The sequence below is a fragment of the Camelina sativa genome, chromosome 12 (assembly GCF_030686135.1).
Source record: "Camelina sativa cultivar CO46 ecotype springtype chromosome 12, ASM3068613v1".
Taxonomy (NCBI): Eukaryota; Viridiplantae; Streptophyta; class Magnoliopsida; order Brassicales; family Brassicaceae; genus Camelina; species Camelina sativa.
In genome coordinates, this window is record NC_141891.1 from 22,732,939 (window position 1) to 22,753,261 (window position 20,323).

Consider the following 20,323-nt stretch of genomic DNA (forward strand, 5'->3'; position numbering starts at 1 on the left):
AACTTATCAGGTTTACCCTACTACTGTTTCTGTTTGATCTAAGACTTGAATGATGAATTTGAATTATGTAATGAATTGTTGGATTGGTAATGTAGTGTTGGTTTGAGACATGTTTGCTAAATCAGGTTTCAGGGTCATATTCATACAATTGATAGCTGTTAGCAAGCCATATACCATAGCATTATTGAAATATATTCTATAATACTACAGCAAAAGAAAGTGCTGCAACAAACCAAATAGTAACACTTTCCCAACGCTATAATGAAACAAATATAGCAATAATACCGAAAGCTATCACAAATTAACATAATCAATAGCAAACACAAACCGCTATTATATAACAAATATAGCGTTTCCACGGAAAGCTATCATAAGATAGTCCATCCGTAGCAAATTGAAAAAACGTTATTATATAGAAATTATAGCGTTAATAGAAGAAGCTATGATAAGGAAGACCAAGTAATAGCATGTCAAAATCAACGCTATAATATATTAAAAATAAGATAGCATACGCAGTAACGCTATAATATGTGTGCGACCTATTATAGCTGCCGCTGACATAGCGTTTGATAATTCGCTATTAATGACATATAATAGCTGTTTTCCATTGCTAACAAAAACTATATTTCTTGTAGTGCGTATTCGGCTACCTTTTGTAATTCATGTGCTAACCTATAACCAGATCTCACTGAATACTTCCCGGACTTAGTATAATGCCAAATCAGTCTATCCGATCTCAATGACTTACTAACCACCAAACTCCGTATTAGCGGAATGTTCGCTGGATCCATAAACTCCTCAAGGATAGGCAAGTGCCAATCCATCGTAAGGGGATTAATTAAGTGGTTGACCATCAGATTAGGATGTAGAACTCTCCCCCTACCATTCGCTGGTCTTGGTTGGTGATCCGGGATCCAAGGATCCCTCCATACCGAAATATCACAGCCCAAACCTACTATCCACCGTGCTCCTCGTTCCACTAGACCCTTTGTCGAAAAAAATACTCCTCCACGCAAAGGATGGAGAATAAGTTTTAGTTGCCAATAAAGGATGTTTTTTTCTGAATCGACCGCGCATCACCCGAGCCATTAGAGAATTCGGATAATGAATCAGCCTCCCATACTTCTTAGCCAGCATTGCATCACTAAATTCTTCCAGGGCGCGGAATCCCAAACCCACATCGCATTTATCCTCACACATCTTATCCCACGCTACCTAATGCATACCTCTAGCCTTATCATTAGATTTCCACCAAAAATTTGATATAGCCCCCGTAAGTTTGGTTGTTAACGCTTGTGGCAATTTATAACATGACATAACGTGAGTAAGGAGGGCTAACGCAACTGATTTGATCATGATTTCTTTACCCCCTTTTGATAAGTTCTTCGCCGACCAGCCATTAACTTGCTCATCTAGGCGATCATTAACATAACTGAAAACTTAAGTCCTCGATCCCTGAAGGTTTTCAGGTATACCCTAATAGAAACCCATGCCGCCCTCTCTAGAAATACCAATAACTGTCTTTATCCGAGACCTTACGTCAGGCGGAACTTTCTTACCGAACATGATGGAGGATTTCTCTAAATTTACCTCTTGACCCGACGCTTTCCCATAATTACCTATAATATCCATAACCACTTTACATTCAGTCTCCTCTGCCTTACAAAAGAACAGACTATCATCAGCAAACAATAAATGCGAGATCGAAGGACAATCCCGAGCAATCGATATTCTCGTAAGTCTCTTCTCTCGTTCAGCCTTTTTAATATTCGCTATCAGGACCTTTGTACAAAGAATAAACAGAAAGGGAGAAAGAGGGTTGCCCTGTCGTAAACCCCTCTTTGGTAAGATGGATCCCCGAGGTTGGCCATTTAAAAGAACTTGATACGATACCGAAGAAACACACCACATAATCCATGTAATCCACCGCCTATCAAATCCTAATTTAATCATAACCGCTTCCAGGAAATCCCATTCAACAAGGTCATACGTTTTACTCATATCCGTTTTGAATGCCAGAAACTCCGACTTACTGCGTTGGCTAGTATTTAACCCATGGAACATTTCCTGAGCAACTAAAATATTATCTGTAATCAGTCGACCCGAAACAAAAGCCGATAGCGTTTCTGAAACCAGAGACGGTAAAAACCGCTTAAGCCTAAAACATAAAACTTTTTGATATAATCTTATAGCTCACATTACAAAGGCTGATCGGCCGAAATTCTGTCATACGTTGTGGTCGATCCACCTTGGGGAAGAGACAAATATTCGTCTCATTAAGACGAGGATCAAAACCACCCGTTCTAAAAAATTCTTTAACCAAAGCCACGAGATCTCCTTTTAAAGATGGCCAGAACCGTTGGGAAAATAGAGCTGTCATTCCGTCAGGCGCTGGAGATTTCTCAGGGTGCATAGCAAATAAGGCTTTCCGAACCTCTGACTCCGTAATTTCCCTAGTTAGGCTTCGGTTTATATTATCCGTAATGATAGGTGAAATCTCCTGAAGTATTTCTGATATACCGCTTACATTAGATCTTTTACAAAGCTCCTCAAAATATTTGGAGGCAATATTCTCCAACCTCATGGGCGATTCATCCCAGACGTTATCCGGACCAAATAAACCAACAATCATATTTCGTACCCTCCTCTGCTTAGTCGAAGCATGAAAATATTTTGTATTCTTGTCTCCCACATGTAACCAGAATTTCCTGCTCTTTTGTTGCCAATACACCTCCTCATCCCGATAAGCCTCTTTTAGTTTTCTCTCTATATCCCGGATTTCTTCCTGAGAAATCTGATCTTCCATCTTTGCCTCCTGCAAAGCTGCCTTAAGTGAAGAGATAAGAGACAGACCAGAAGTCACATTATTCTTTTGCCACCACGAAAACAAATTTCGACAATTCCTAATTTTATCCACAAAAGCCAGAATCCGGAAATTATTTGTACGCGCCCATCCTGACTCCACCGCTCCTAATAATCCATCCTTTCCCAGCCAGCGTTTATCAAACCGGAACTGCCTATTCCGCCATGACTCTGTTTTCAGACACGTTGCCAAAATTGGCTAGTGATCGGATTCAACCATCTCCAAATAATCAACTTTCGAGTTTGGGAAAAAACTTTGCCAATCCTCATTACCTAAGGTGCGATCTAAGCGACACCGAACTACCTGGTTATTGCACCGATTACCTCACCAAGATAGCTGCTTCCCATAACAAGGGAATTCAAGCATACCACAATGCCGAAGCATTGATTGAAAAGGCACAAAAGAGGATGCTGGGCGCAAGGCTCTACCCCTTTTCTCGTGATTCCCAACAAGTTCATTAAAATCACCAATCATGAACCAAGGATCAATACGGAAAGAACCAATATCTATTAACTTCTCCCATACCTTTGTCCGATTTTGCGGGATTGGGTCCCCATAAACAAAAGAAAAAAATACCAGTTGTTGAATAAAGAAAGCTTGAACATCAATAATTCAATTACTTTCATATAAAATAGAGAGTTTTATTTCATCCATGAAAAATAAAGCTAACCCACCACTAGAACCATGGGGGTCAACAGTATACAAATTATTATAACCAAACTCTTGCTGAAATTTTTGTAAATAAGAAAAACATTTTTTTAGTTTCTGATAAAAATAAAATGTCTGGCCGATGCTGCTTCCACAAATCTCCCAAATATCCTTCTCTCAGATCCACCCCTATGTCCTGACAATTCCAACTCAGAATCTTCACGTTCTAGCCGGCAGTTTCGGGAGAGCCCCCATCCCTTTCTTGCTTAGACTTCCCCCATCTGAAGGTTTACCGCCCACTGTATTGTTACCCTGTTTCCCCGCCAGCTTCTGTTTATTCCCTTCACCTGCAGGTTTAGTCAATGCCTTAGCAAGTAAACTTTTCCCAGGAGAAGCCAAAGCCAAAGTAGCTATCCTAGGGCCACTAATACCCTTCCTAACAAAAGGGACTAAAACTCTTCCTTTTGTGACCATCTATCTCATCTAATGAAAAAGCGGCCATAGCATTATTAACAATCCCCATAGCTAACACACCCGAAACAGGAGGATAGGATTTACCTTGCGGACCACTGCCAGAATCACCCTGGAAATCAGTAACTTGGTCAACTTGGAACTCAGACCCTTGATCCGTATGCCCCACAGTACCCAGAACTGGAGAAAAAGCCCCCTCATGTACAAACTTGTGATCACTCTTGCCAATATCATCAAACTCACCATCCTCGAGCAGATCATCAGTGTCGACCTCAAAATCCATGGCCAAAGAAGCACCCTCATCACTCTTAAGAGTGATTCCCTCTACAGCCTTAACCACTTGTGGATCGCTAGATTTGAAATCACCGATATTGTTATCAAGCCGCAAAGGAACCTGCTTCTCAAAAGAAGTCTGTTTCACCTTAAATAAATGTTTAGGCCAGGCCGGACCTGCACCCTTACGGTTCAGAGTGAAACCAGAGGCCTTACCCGAAGCTTCCCCATTCCCTGTTTGAGTACCACGTTGAGACCCTTCTTCACTTTAACATTTTTATAGTTACAAAAATGCATATATTACATACTCATATCTTATATATTACAATAGCAGTCTTTTTGAATAAATTATTTGATTGTTGAAAAAAATATGAGACGATCTTTTTTTTTTTTCAACAATCTTTTTATTTAGGTGAGTATTTACATTTTTAGAAACAATAATTAAGTGTATAGTTTTCACAATTTTTTTTAACTTATATAAAAACTAAAAAGTAATCCTTTTATTGTAAAAATAGCAACTTAAAATTAAAATAAATAAATAATATTATAATTTTGAATTTTATGATATGATCTTTTCTAAAATTTAAAGCTGTTTAAATTTTATAATTTTTAATAATTTCCGTTTAATTTTTTTTTTAAACTGTTAAAATTTTACATTTGAAAGTTTACAAAAGTTTTATTGGTTTGAAAAATTTTAAATAAAATTAGATTTTATTTTCTCTATTTTACTTTTATATAAAACATTTTCATGGTAGGCTTTAAATTTTCCTTTTTTAAATTTTAATAAATTTAGAATTGACTTTTGTCAACATCTTAATGATACAATTGACACGTGTCACGATCTTGTTAATGAGTAACTTTGACATCAAACTTTATATAATAAGATTTGTGTTTAATGGTTGTATTTTTTAATCTTAATTTTTAACTCTACAAAATTTAAATCTTAGTTAAAAATGTATGAGGGCATTCTCAAAAATGCCTTTTTTCCATACTCCTTTTTAAAAATACCCTTTCATGTTGACCATTTTTAAAACTACCCCTCTTTATATACAAAATGACCAAATTACCCTTTATTGATTGACAGCAAGAATGTACAGTCATCAAAATCAAAAATATTTTCCCGCAAAAAAAGAGAAAAAGTTTCCCGCCAAAAGTTTTTTTTCCCGTCAAAAAATATTTTTTTTCACGCCAAAAAAAAAATTTTCCGCCAAAATCGAAAATTTTTCCCGCCAAAAAATAGAAATTTATACATTATAAAAACATTGTAAACACTTTTAAAAGCGTTTACAACGTGTTTAAAAACCTTTTAAAAACTTTGTAAATGCTTTTAAAAAGCTTTTAAAAGCGTTTACAAGGTGTTTAAAACCCTTATAAAACCCTTATAAAACCCTTATAAAAACTTTATAAAAACGTTTACAAGGTTTTTAAAAACATTGTAAAAGCGTTTACAAGGTGTGTAAAAACCTTTTAAAATTTTTTTTGAAAACCATTTGAAAACCTTATAAAAACCATTTAAAAATCTTATAAAAACTTTTTAAAAACCTTGTAAATGCTTTTACAAGATGTTTAAAAAACCTTTTAAAACTCTTTAAAAAATCTTGTAAAAGCCTTTACAAGGTGTTTATATGGCTTTTATAAGGTAGAAACCTTATAAAACCTTTTAAAAACCTTGTACATTTTTTTTGGCGGGAAATTTTTTTCGTCAAAAATTTTTATCAAAATTTTTTGGCGGGAAAATAAGTCGGAAATTTATTTGGCGGGAAAATTTTGTTTTTCTTTTTATTAATTAAAATATTTTTCATCTACGGGTAAAATGGTCATTAAAAATTAAAAGAGGACAAAAATAAAAATGATTGTTGGGCATAATTTTAATCATGTAAATTGTAATAGATAAATTCTATTATAATTATGATATATTCTATGAATAATGGAGAATTATGCATTCTCTAGAATATTCAGTCAATACTGGCCGTAACGGTAAATGTTGAGTCAACATGGGCCGTAACGGTAAGCAATAAGTCAATACGAGCCGAAACAGGATATGGCTACCAAACGGGATATTCGAGTCTATCTCTTGAAGAGAATATTCAAAATGGCCTTATCTCATATAGAGGCGGTGACTCAAGCCCAAATCCCATGAGGATTAGGGTAAAGAGACTTCTCTATAAAAAGGGAGTGATATCAACACAATACGACACGAAATCGAGAGCAGAACAAGAGACCAAAAACATAGCCACACGACTCAATTCCAAAGCATTGCTAGGGTTCCTAAATTGACTCGTTGTGCCTTAAACTCTTGTATTTGAGCTCGATATTTGATCAATAAAAACGACTATTCAACATCTATTTCTTGTTTCCATAGTCTCTAAACGAATTGATTATTTTTGCCCAAACAATTGGCGCTAGAAGGAGGGGCAGAGTAAACTACGTGAGATGACAGGAAACGGAAGTGATACGACTAATGTCGAAGCGACTGTTGCCGCTCAACTGGAAGCCCTGACTGCCAGGATGAATGAGACGGCGCAGAAGCTGACGCAGATGGAGGCCGATAACGCCAGACTACGGGAGGAGAACGCTTCGCTGATGACAGCAGGGAGAGTTTATACCGAAGCAAGCTCTAGATTTCGCGGCGTGCAAGTAAATCAGATGCAAGACCTTAACTCAACGCCTAGACCCAATAATTGAACACCCACAACGGAAGATGCTCGGCTGGAGACTCCTCGTCAGGAAGAGAACGGCGGAAGAAACCCATAAACAAGGCAGGCACGTGAAAGCCTTACCCGAGAAGATAACTTGGATCAACAAGGAGTTGTCAACACACCAGGCATAACAGGAATCGAACATGAGCCATATACCAAGTCATCTGAAGCCGCTTACTTGGAAGCTTTGATCACAAAACGCTTGGATGCAGTAGAAGCTATGATTCAACGACTACCAGGAGTGGCTCCACCGATTCGGAAAAGGAACTTGCACTCTTATGCTGATACACCGTTCTCTGATGAAATCGCACTCACTGAGATGCCGAGAAAATTCATGCGACCGACAATGAAGATGTATGATGGAACATCCGACCCGGATGACCACATAGCTCAATACAAACAGCAAATGTTCATGATGGCTATCCAGAAAGAGTGTAGGGAGGGGACTATGTGCAAGGATTTTGGCTCAAGTCTCACAGGGGCTGCGCTTCAATGGTTTATCAACTTGCCAAACGTCTCAATTAATTCGTTTGCATCATTGACAGATGTTTTCGTTGAACAATTCGCAAGCAGCAGGAACCTCGAAAAAAACAGCAGATGATCTGTTTGAGGTGCGAAAGAAGAGAGATGACTAATTACGTGCCTATGTGGGACGATTCAACAAGGAGAAGGTGTCAATACCAAGCTGCAACATGTCTACTGCCATATCGGCATTCAAAAGAGGTTTACTCCCAGATGGCGACTTATACAAAGAGCTAACCAAATACCAATGTAGAACGATGGAGGATGTACTCTCACGTGCATGGGCTCAGATTAAATGGGAAGAAGATTCTGCTTATCACCAACGACGTTCACCATGGTCTGATTCCTGCGTTGTGAGAAACGAAAGGTCGAGTAGGGATGACAAACCTTACCAAAGACCTAAGGACGAGAACACTAAGAGTGGGAGAAGGAACATGCATCGACCATTGAGCGGAGCAGACGACATGAAACCCAGATCATCAACATGGCCAGATATCAGTAACCTTTCAATCTCGCATGCACACTTAGTCGGTGTACTGAAAGAGATAGGTGAAAACGTGAGATGGCCTCCAAAAGATGAAGGCACCTGACAACAAGCGTAACACCTCAAAGTGGTGTGAATTCCAAAATGATCACAGCCATAGAACAGAAGATTGCATCTCATTGAAGATGGAAGTGAATGAGCTATTGAAAAAAGGATACTTGAGAGAATACTTGTCTGAGAAAACCCGAAATCGATTGGATGGTGAAGGCAACAAACAAGTCGCAATTGCCAACGGTCCGGTTTCACCTCCATAACATGATCGAGTTATCAATGTTATCTCAGGAGGATCAGAAATAAGCGGGATGACTCACTCAGCTACAAAAAGAAACACCAGAGCTGTCAAAAACTCTCAAAGCAAAGGGCAAGCTACGCAAGGCGACATGGCATCGTGCAAAATAACTTTTACAATGAGTGAGAGCAGCGTATAAACCCCGCATCACGATGCGTTAGTCATACAATTGATAATGGCTAATTGCTTAGTGAAGAGGATATTAATCGACAATGGAAGCTCAACCAACATCCTTTATATGCAAGCATATAAAGAGTTGGGTCTTGACGAAAAAGGATTGACACGAAAATCTATCCCATTAGTTGGATTCAGTGGCAAGGTCAAGCAGAGTGTTGGTGAAGTGACACTTCCAATGTATGCTGAGGGAGTTAACAAACACACTAAGTTTTTAGTAGTGGATTGTGCTTCAGCTTACAATGCCATTATGGGGCGCCCTTCGATTCACGACATGGATGCTGTCCCATCGACTCTACACCAGATTATCAAATTTCCCACCCCATGGGGAGTGAAAGAGATAGCAGGGGAACAAGAGAGTTCACGCTTGTGTTATCAGACTACCTTAAAGGGTAAAGGTCAACAATTATAGCAATTACAGAAGCCACCGCTGGCACCTCATGGGGAAAAACCAGAAGTGGAACCACAGAAGTCTCCTGTCATGATAGTCGGTGAAACCTCGAATTGGATGACGCCAATCCTCAACTATCTTCGAGATGGCGTGCTGCCAATGCATCATGCTGAATGCAGAAAGATCAAGCAGCAAGCTGCACGATTTATTCTCCACGGAGGGCAACTATACCGTAGGTCATTTTCTGGGCCTTACTTGAAGTGTATTACAGCGGTTGAAGCTCAAACAGTTTTGGCAGAATTGCACTTAGGAGAATGTGGAAACCACTCAGGCTCACGAAGTCTTGTGTTAAGAGCTAAAAGAGCTGGATATTACTGGACTACGATGAACGAGGATGATGTACGATTCGTTCGCCACTGTGACAAATGTCAAAGATTTGCTAATATCTCAAGACTACCACTAGAAAACTTGAAAACGATCAGTTCACCATGGCTATTCATGAAGTGGGGCATGGATATAGTAGGGAAATTGCCAACGGCACCCGCTCAAAAAGTATTTTTGTTGGCAGTGACTGACTACTTCACAAAGTGGGTAGAAGCAGAGGCGATTAGCCAAGTCTGAGAGCAAGAAGTCAGCAACTTTATATGGAAGAATGTTATATGCAAATTTGGGATGCCTCATGAAATTGTAACTGACAACGGACCCCAATTTGCATGTAACAAATTTAAGAGCTACTGCGATGATTGGGGAATAAAACTAAGCTTCGCAACCCCAAGGCATCCGCAATCCAATGGTCAAGCCAAATCTTCAAACAAAACAATTGTGAAATTACTGAAGAAACGGTTAGAAAAGGCTAAAGGAAATTGGGTAGAAGAGCTTCCAGGCATTTTATTGGCTTACCGTACTACTACTAAGTCATCAACTGGCGAAACACCGTTTTCACTTGTGTACGGGATGGAAGCGATAATTCCGTGTGAAGTAGGCGTGAAAACGGCAAGTACCGAGCACCCTAACTTGCAGGAAAATGAAGAATTTATTAGTCTCGAACTCGATCTACTAGATGAGAAACAAGAAGCAGCAAAAATCCAAAATTGGTGTTATCAACAGGAAGTGGCTAGGAGCATACAAGTTGCAAAATAAGGAAGGCAAAATCCTTCCCAACAGCTGGAATGCCTTGCATCTGAAGAAATACTACTTTTAGTGAATTGAGTTTTTGGTTTTTAATTATTTATTTTTGGTGTTTCCCGAAGGATAACACTACATGTCTCAAGTTTTAGGCAATGGTTTTAATAAAACTGAGTTATGGTCTATGTGACCTGCTTTTCAACACATTGCGCATTGAAGTCATTGACACATGAACACATGAACAATAGGCTCTCTACAGAAACTGGGTAATCACCTGAAACACAAAACATTCGCTACAACTGCCTATTAGCGAGATGTCGCTATGGGAATGTAACAAATCTGGAATCCACCTGATGGTCGGATCCAAACTTAGCAAACTTGACAGCAAAACACTTGCTAACAAGAAATGAGCTATGAAACACTTTAATTGGGTCACGAACCCGGATCATGTCACGAGCATGGCATTAATGATTTGGCTATGACAAAATCGTTGATGTTTAGCCATTATAATTGGCATTTTAGGGGCAATGTGTAGCCGATTCTTGAAATTGGTTAAGAACCGCATTGTCATTTAAAAGCCAATATAAAGGCAATGTGTAGCCAATTCAAGAAATTGGTTAGGAACCACATTGTCATTTAAAAGCCAATATAAAGGCAATGTGTAGCCAATTCAAGAAATTGGTTAGGAACCACATTGTCATTTAAAAGCCAATATAAAGGCAATGTGTAGCCAATTCAAGAAATTGGTTAGGAACCACATTGTCATTTAAAAGCCAATGTAAAGGCAATGTGTAGCCAATTCAAGAAATTAGTTAGGAACCACATTGTCATTTAAAAGCCAATATAAAGGCAATGTGTAGCCAATTCAAGAAATTGGTTAGGAACCACATTGTCATTTAAAAGCCAATGTTAAGGCAATGTGTAGCCAATTCAAGAAATTGGCTAGGAACCACATTGTCATTTAAAAGCCAATGTTAAGGCAATGTGTAGCCAATTCAAGAAATTGGCTAGGAACCACATTGTCATTTAAAAGCCAATGTAAAGGTAATGTATAGCCAATTCAAGAAATTGGTTAGGAACCACATTGTCTACAGCCAATTCAATAAAGTGGGTTTGGCCAAATGACGGAATAGACCAACACAGAGTCAACCACGCATCCAATTCAAAGGATTGGAGCCAATGTGAATTCAAGTTGCAGCCGATTCAAGTAACTTGGTTACAACAACTTTATTGTTTCAAAGTCGGTGTGAAGCCAATTCACCGGATTGGCTAACACGAAACCGGCAATATCAGACCAATGTGGAACGAATGCATATCCCATTTAATAGATTGGTTATGGCAACATTGCCATGGCAAAGCCAGTATAGAACTCGTACGTAGCCATATCAAAGCATCGACTTTGAGGGAAAAAAATGTTATGTCTAATCACTACGGTGTCATTACTTAACATTACAAATGGCAAAGTCAAGTTGAATTGATACAATGGCAGATACTGCAGCTAAAGGGATTGCATATGCGTCCAACAATGAGATCACTACAATGACCTAAGTAAGACAATGTTCTACTAGAACTAGAAGACAAGAGCTAAATAAGTCATAACGAGGGAAGAAAATAGTTGGTCATGGAGCAATGGGTTCTAAGTCAACCTGGCTTTGAGCTCCAATCTGAGCAAGGGAATCCCCAAAAGTAGGTGGAGGCCCCTTAAACAGCGCCTGACTCTGCATCACGGTTTGGTACTGCATATCCACTTCACCTAGATCCCATTTCTTATGCTCCCCCAGCAGGCATTCACACAATGCCTCCCATCGAGCTATGATGATTGCCCCATTCAAGTAGAAATACAGCTCATACTTTAGGACCTCAATTCGTTTCTTGAGAGAGACAATCTCATCTTGAAGCACTTCCTTCTCACCAAATGATCTCTCATTGTCGGCTTTAAGGTCAGTTATGGCCTGGTCACGTTCAACCAATTTGGCTTCCAAAGTTGCGATGTCACGGTTCTTGAAGGCAATGGTCTCATGAGCCGAAACAGTTTTTGATTTCTCATTGCTCAAATCACGCCTGAGACTTTCATTGATTTGATGCTCAGATGAAAGCTTCTTCTCAGCAAAGTGCAACAATAAAATCGTCTACAAAAAAATGAGAACACCGAAACGTTAAGAAGAGAAGGAAAGAGAGTCAAAATGTGAGTTCCAATGTCATAATTTGACTAGCTAATAGCTAAAATACCTTGAGAAGGTCAAAGAAAACTTCATCAACAGTGGAGGCAATCCCAACGGTGGCCAACGATTCAAAGTCATGGGCGAGAATCTTGGACTTCAGCTCTTCGGCAACCAATGAAGCATCAGGGTTGATCAATGACCCGTTAGAAGGAGGACGATCTCCTAGGCACTGAACGTCATCTCCAAAGTTAGTTGGTGCTTGAAGTGATGAACATGGATTGGCTCCCGCTAATTTCCCTGAAGCTGTCATGAAACGTGCAAAGGCAGTCGATGTGTGAATTGGCTGGTCATTCGACATGTCAAACCCTGCAAGAATAAGAAGAAATCAGAATAAAGTTAGTAGGGAAAAAGATAGATCAACGACATTCAAAACGAAAAGGTGTAACTCAACAATGGATCAAATGGAACAGGAAATCTAACCCCGGATAGTAGTGTTCTCTAAAGCAAACTTGCTAGTGAGGAAATCTACGGTGCGATAAGATGGCTGACGACTCAACACCTTGAAAGCACCAGCTCTACCTACGGGATCGGGTTTGGTCCTGACGTCTACACACATGCAAGGCAAGCGTAAAATACGAGTTAGTCTCACATGAATTCAGATGGTCACATGTACGCATAACCTTTCCCACCTGCAACAAACCAATTGGTTAGAAAACCCGGTTCATGTCCCACTTTCATGAAGACATATCTCTCTCGCCATCTCGTTTCAAGCGTTCTCTTAACACCGGAATCAAGTTTAATAGCTAAGGTACGTAGTTCAATTGGTCATATATGAAACTTTATTAACTATGCCTTGTTAAAATAATACCCTTCGACTACACTACTCTCTAAATTCTTACTAAGAAAATAGAGAGTGGAGACAAACTGTTGGGCATAATTTTAATCATGTAAATTATAATAGATAAATTCTATTATAATTATGATATATTCTATGAATAATGGAGAATTATGCATTCTCTAGAATATTCAGTCAATACTGGCCGTAACGGTAAACGTTGAGTCAAGATGGGCCGTAACGGTAAGCAATGAGTCAATACGAGCCGAAACGGGATATGGCTACCAATATCGTTAAGAGGATATTCGAGTCTATCTCTTGAAGAGAATATTCAAAACGGCCTTATCTCATATAGAGGCGGTGACTCAAGCCCAAATCCCATGAGGATTAGGGTAAAGAGACTTCTCTATAAAAAGGGAGTGATATCAACACAATACGATACGAAATCGAGAGCAGAACAAGAGACCAAAAACACAGCCACACGACTCAATTCCAAAGTATTGCTAGGGTTCCTAAATTGACTCATTGTGCCTTAAACTCTTGTATTTGAGCTTGATCAATAAAAACGACTATTCAACATCAACTTCTTGTTTTCGTAGTCTCTAAACGAATTGATTATTTTTGCCCAAACAATGACTAAAAAAGGAGGTATTTTTGAAAAAGAGTATATCAAAAAGGATATTTTTAACAAATTCTCAAAATATATTCTCATTACCATAATTTTTTTTTTCATTTAATAATATTATTTTCTTCTTATTAGTCTATTATGCCAGTGCTATCTTCTTATTAGTTTTGCTAAGGAATGATAGACGTGGTGGCATTATTAGTGGCAATTTCTCTTAGGGGTACTCTTAATAAAAAGTTAAAAAATCAATACAATAAAATTTGGATGTTTTTCACCAGGTGATGACACCTCAGCTTTAACATTCAAGCTGGTGTTGACACATCAATTAAAATCACTAACCTATCAAATTAAAACAATTAATACAGATCAGCTATTTTTGTCTAGGTGGATTGTTTTCTTGTTTGTATTTATCAATTTCTTCAGAGAGAAAGAGGTTCATATCTATCACCGTCCGAGTCCGACATATCTTGTCAGCTTCTATGCCCAGACGAGGTCCGGTATCACCATTAACACGAATTCCCTGTTGCCGTGTGCTTGTCGTCAACACAACTTTTCTGTTTGTCGTGTTCTTGCCGTTAACATGGTTTTTCGTGGCCATGTTTCTGTTGTTGTTTCAAATACCCAAGTTGAAGATTTCAGTCTTGCATGATCTACTTTACCCTGCCTTGATTTGCTTTGCCAATGAGGTTTTGCTTGAGGCTCTGGTGTGTTTCTCGGTGTTAAGTATAAGGGAAAATATGAAGAAATAAGAATAAGTAGCAGGTTGAAGTATCAGAAGATAAAACTCTGTTTGAGAAACTAGCAAAGCTAAGGCTTCCAAAGGAAGTTAATTAATGCTTTGACCGGACGTGATGATATGAACATGAGCATGACAGTAGCAAACTGATATTAATATGAAAGAAGAAGGTATCACAAATTCACAATTGGCACTTGGCCGGGAGAAGGAACACCCGAAGAATTTCTACGCTCAAAGTGTAACTCATACTGTTAATTAATTAAAGGAATATGTAGTTACTTCTATTTAATTTTTATCACACTAATGATTAAACACAAAAAAATAAAACTATCAGACTTACACATCCTTTAACCTATTGGCTATTGGTAATATGATAACTGTTTGACTGTAATATGGCATAGGTTATTGAATTCAATATTATTATAATCGTTTGATTTGTATAGTCAAGATTTTTATTCATGTTCTCTTTTTTCTAATAGAATTTGTTCCATCATTTTGTACACACATACTTTCACAAGATTTCTGATGTTAATTGGATAACAAAAGAAAAGAAACAGAGTTTTCTCACACTCCGAAAGATCCAAGAGGGTTAAGAGAAAGAAGCTTTTCAGTTCAGCAAAAAAATCAATTTTGTAAAATAGTTATCTACTGGCTCAGTTTGTTATTTCATTTGGTATTTCCTGGTTTTTTCTTTGTTTATTTTTTTAACCTTATATATAAAAAAAAATGGATACTCCCAAGTCCCAAGTTGGTCAGAGGAAAAGAAAGATTGTTTGATTAGAATAACAAAAAATAATAATGATGCAACAAATAATAACTAAGATACAAAATAAAAAAACCTTGTTAATTATAATAGGATAATTCTCATAAATACCACTAAATTAGGTTTTTTTTCCAAGAAAAACCATTTTTAGTTTTATTTTTCAAAAATTCTATTTAAATGAGTTTTTCAAAAAGTACTACAAAATTATACTAAATTTTTTATTTTCAAAACTAAACCCTAAATCCTAACTCCTACCCCCTAAAACCTATATCTTAAATCTAAATTTTTAAACCCAAACATAGAATAAATTATACATACTAAAAATTCAGTTTTTTGTGTTTGTGTTATTTTTGAAAAAAAAACTTTTGTGGTATTTTGAAACATTCCTCGTTAGAATATTTGATTCCAAACAACGTAAAAAAAAATATTATTTCAAGAGAATACAAAACAAATAAATAATAAAATAAAAAAATTTAAAAATAACCTGCAGTGTAGCGCGGGTACCAACCTAGTAATAATAAGGAGAAACAACAATTAGGAACCTTTCTTCTCAGAGTAACCTGAGAATCGTTTCTCTTGCCACGTGTCAACTTATTATTAGTCAAGGCCATTGGACCTTGACGAAGAAAAATCCCAGAGAAGCAGAATCATTAAATTCTCTGCTCTGTTCTGGATTTCTGGAAGAAGAAAAAGTAAAATTGATTTCCGGAGAGATGAAATTAAAAACATTATAATCCAGTCAATCCTACAAATCTGGCTAATCACCAAAGAAAAAAGACCATAACCGAGCCAAATTCCAGAGCAAGATATTCCGGAAGAAGGAACCCAGAAGAAGGACTTACCCAGCCATGGGAGAGAAGCAGAATCGTTTAATCAGATGTTTTCCGGAGAGATGATCTGGAAGATGACGACGACGTATTTTCAGCGTATTCAATCTGTTGAAATCAATGTTTTTAAAACCGGACCGGTAACTGAACCGGGAAAGCTTCTGGGTCATGAGTCAACATGGTTCGACCAGGATCGACTGAGTTCAATTGATTTTGATGATATTTTTATAAATAATAGGTATGAATAGGTTTTCTATTTTTTTTCAATGATTATAACTATGATATAGTTGGATATGCCAAATAAAATACTTCAATAATCATAATGTTTTTAAAAAACCTTAAAAAGTAATAAACTCAAAGTGTAACCACTACTAATAAAATATTTTAGAAATTTAAATTTAAAAACAATAAGAGAATAAGAGTGTAGAACAATTCTCTAAGAAATCCTACTATTACTAATTTACTAAAAAGAAAACTAGAAAAGGTAATTAATTAAATTAATTGCACTCATTTTTACAAAAAAAAGTAAAATCCGGTTTTATTCGGTTTAATGGTTCACCGGTTTTTGGTTTCTTGGCGGGTTGATATGGTTTTTACGGTTCAATTTCTTTTGGGTTTTGATATTAACCCAACCTGGACATGTTGTTCGCGGGTTAACGTGGTTCGACCGCCGATACGGTCCGGTTTTGAAAACATTGGTTGAAATGGACTTATATAAAGCTCATTTCAAAAAAATTATATTATTTGGGCTTATACAAAGCCCAACAAATTTGTTAATTTTTGCTTGCTGATGGATAGTTTAGAATGAGAGAAAACTCTGCTATTATATATATGATTATATAGAGAAACGGGGTGGCGTTCTCGGATGCTGATGGTCTAAGAAGATAGCACTGGGATGATAGACGTGGCATATTCTCACGCTGTACTATCAAAGTAAATCCAAGGGATACGATTGTAACCTCTCTTTATTATTTTATTATCTAAGCCATTAAAGTGAGGATCACAATATTCTAATATGAACCGTTGATTAAAATGAATCTAACGAACACAAATTTAAACCTTTTTTAATCTTTTCTTTTCACTTCATCCCCTCATTCTCCTCTTAGTCGTATCTCTTTCATCTCTTCCTCTGCAATCGATTATCCAATTAGAACTACCCTGCAATTGAAGCAATTATCAAATTAGTTTTCGAGTTAGGGATCGCGACTTCCACCCACGAGAGCTATGTTTCGAGTAAGCAATTTTTCCTACCTGCGCTTGAATTTTTCTGATATCATTTTGGATTCATTGATTGTTTCTACCGGTTTTGGTGGAAAGTTGCTTCGATCTATGTTCTCTTTCATTTATTAGTATGGAACTATTTTAAATTTGTATTCATCTGTTTAATTTGATACTATAATCTGTTTCCTTTTGTTTTCATCAATCTAATGCTTTCTTTTGCTGAATTTCTCTATTGCAGAGCTGATCAAATTGGAGGAGAGATGGCTGGGAAAATCCTGAATGATGGGAAAATATTCTATTCAACAAGAGATAAGGATGGACCTGTAACCTTACAGATTGATGAAGGGGAAGAAGAATGATCTTGCAGCTTTGTGATGGGGAGAAGACTATACGACACCACTTTTTGATTTTAAGAATGTATTTTTATTTTGTAATATAGAATTTTTGTATCATTTTTTCATATAGATTAATAACAAAATATGATATTTTTATTTTTTATATATCAGTTTACCTAAAAAAAATCAATAATAATTTATCCCCAAAAATCAATAGTTATAATTTAATATAATTGAATAATTAATAAAAATACAAAATATTACAGAAATTATAAATTACTAAAATATATTCAAGAATTATTACATTATATCATATAATATATTATAATTATACGTTATAAATATCTGTTGTTTGGAGGAATGGATGCTTTTGTGAATGAATAGGTCAACCAATATGATATGATAACTGAGAGAGTCAGCTTTAATTTGAACCACTTAAAAACCAGATTGCAAAAAAAAAAAAGACCTCTTTGTTGCAGATTAAATGTTGCAATTTCACCCTTTGTGATATTTGGTGATGATGGTGATGGTGGGTATTGCAGCAAACTTGTATTCTTTATCTCCTGAAATTGTGAGAACCTTTCTTTTTATTTCCCTTCATTATTCACCCATTTAGATATCAAATTCACAAAAGTGGTTACATGATGATTACATTTCTAGAGTTAATATGTCACTAGGGATCGGACCCGCACATACGTACAAGATTATTTTCTACATAATTTTTTCAAGATTTTGGATCTGCACATACCTAGTTCGATTTATAACACATGATACTAAATTTAATATAGTATTTAGAATCCAAATTTATATTGGTTTGATTTCAATCCGGTTTGTGAATATTTGAAATAAAACTGATTTCACATGAAACTTGGACTGATATAATGATGAATTCGGATGAGTAGTGAACCAAATTGACAATTTAAATTTCTATCATACTTATAAACTAAGGAGATTCTCAAAAATAGCACCAATTTAAGTTTTTGTTCCAAATTTAGCACACATTATCCTAAATTCCAAAACTAGCACATATGCTCTAATTACATATTAAAAGAATAAAAATTTTAATTCTCTTTCCTGGGTAAAGTATAATCACGCATATCTCCTCCACTAACCGTCATCGTCTCGTTGTTGATTGCTTACAGGAGATCGGAGTTTGATGAAATCGCCGGCGATCTACAAGAGATTGATGACATCCACAGAAGATCGGTGACACCCACATGAGATCGGTGACACCCGCAGGAGATCAAAAATTGCCACCGCTTTCACCTCTTTCTCTCTCTCCTCCATCACCATCTGGTTAATTGAAGCGCTTTGTGTTTGAATCCTTCTTCTTATTCTAAAACCTAGCTTGTAAAATTGGGCGTTTTTGATTCAGTTGGGGGTTTTAGGTGTTTCATTTGTTTGCTAGTTTGATGAAGTTTAATGGAGTGAAAGTGTTTTTTTTTGTTGTAATTTGAGCTTGTCGGTGAAGGTTAAGATGTGATTGGGACAAATGATTCATGTAGCAAATTGATTGTTGATGGTTGTGTGATTTTTTGCCTTAGAGTTTGATTAGTTAGTCTAACTTTCAGGTTGGCTGGTACAAATGATTCGTGTAGCAAAGAGTGTTGTTGGTTGTTCGTGTATTGATGTGTTTCTTTGTCACATTTGAAGATTAAGGAAGCATTGTTGAGAATTCATGAAGACTTTCCTGAAATAATTACCTGATTTCAATTTTTATCGCATGAAATTGGGTTGAAAGTTTCTCTAAGCTACGTGATGTATCTGCAGATGACACAAGATGCAAGTATGCTTTGGATATGTTCCTTTATCTAATTTTACTCTATTTGTTGTTTAGACATATATGATGCTTGAGAAATTTTTTTAGTTTTTTTGGTACTTGTCTGATGTATAACATTCTCACATGTTTTACCCTAATCTTATGTTTTCTTAGATTCTTGATCTCTTTGTTATTATCTTATGCTTTTTTCTGGGATGGTCTTGAACATATTGTTGTTTGTTAATATGTTCTGCTCTTTTTTAGTTTTCATGTATGCTCTAAGATACATAGGTTCTTACTTCCATCTTATGAAAATTCAGGAAGGATTGAACGAAATTCAATAAAGTTTCCTTAAACTTCAGGATGACCTTCATAAAAAGTTTAGGAAGAATTGGAGTTGCAATAACACTCAAAATCAAAGACGAACGGTGCTCATACAAGATTGAAGGCTTCAGTTGCCATATGAGATCGAAGTATCTACAGTTTGATTCTTTGTATTCACATGGTCTTTGTTTTAGCATTATGATTTTGGTTATGAAAGATAGTTTGGATGATTTTCGCCACAAGACTTGTTTTAAAATATATTCATGAAGGTTTTGTATTAATTATCTCGATATTTTGGTAGATAGCTATGTTTTCACCATTAAACATATAAGAAGGATTTGAATGTAACATTCAAGAAGGATTCTCATATATTTATGAATGATTTCTTAAATTTTAGGAAGACCGTCATGATAAGAAAAAAAAGAGCATTAGGAAGGAGCCATGGACGTTTAGGAAGAACTCTTTGAAATTTAGGAAGAAGTCATTGATGTTTAGGAAGATCTTCCTAAAACATCATGTTGGATATTTCTATTTGCTACATTTATTGTAAAACATCAGTATGTGTACATAATCAAATCATTACACATCCTTATTGAAGTAATATGTGATACAATAAAAGAAAACACATATAAAGAGATTTAGAAACACATTTTTAAAAAATTTAGGAAGGATTCCATAGCTTTTAGGAAGGTGTTCTTGAAATTTAGGAAGACCTTCCATAATGATGAACTCAACTT

The 20,323-nt window shown here is 36.5% G+C and overlaps 1 long non-coding RNA gene across 1 annotated transcript; it reads left to right on the forward strand.

Moving 5' to 3' along the window:
- The first annotated feature begins 16,796 nt into the window (after window positions 1-16,796).
- Window positions 16,797-17,666, forward strand: LOC104773552 (uncharacterized). Its single transcript, XR_765135.3, has 2 exons — window positions 16,797-17,180; window positions 17,407-17,666. It is a non-coding gene; the product is annotated as an uncharacterized LOC104773552 (long non-coding RNA).
- The last annotated feature ends 2,657 nt before the right edge of the window (window positions 17,667-20,323 follow it).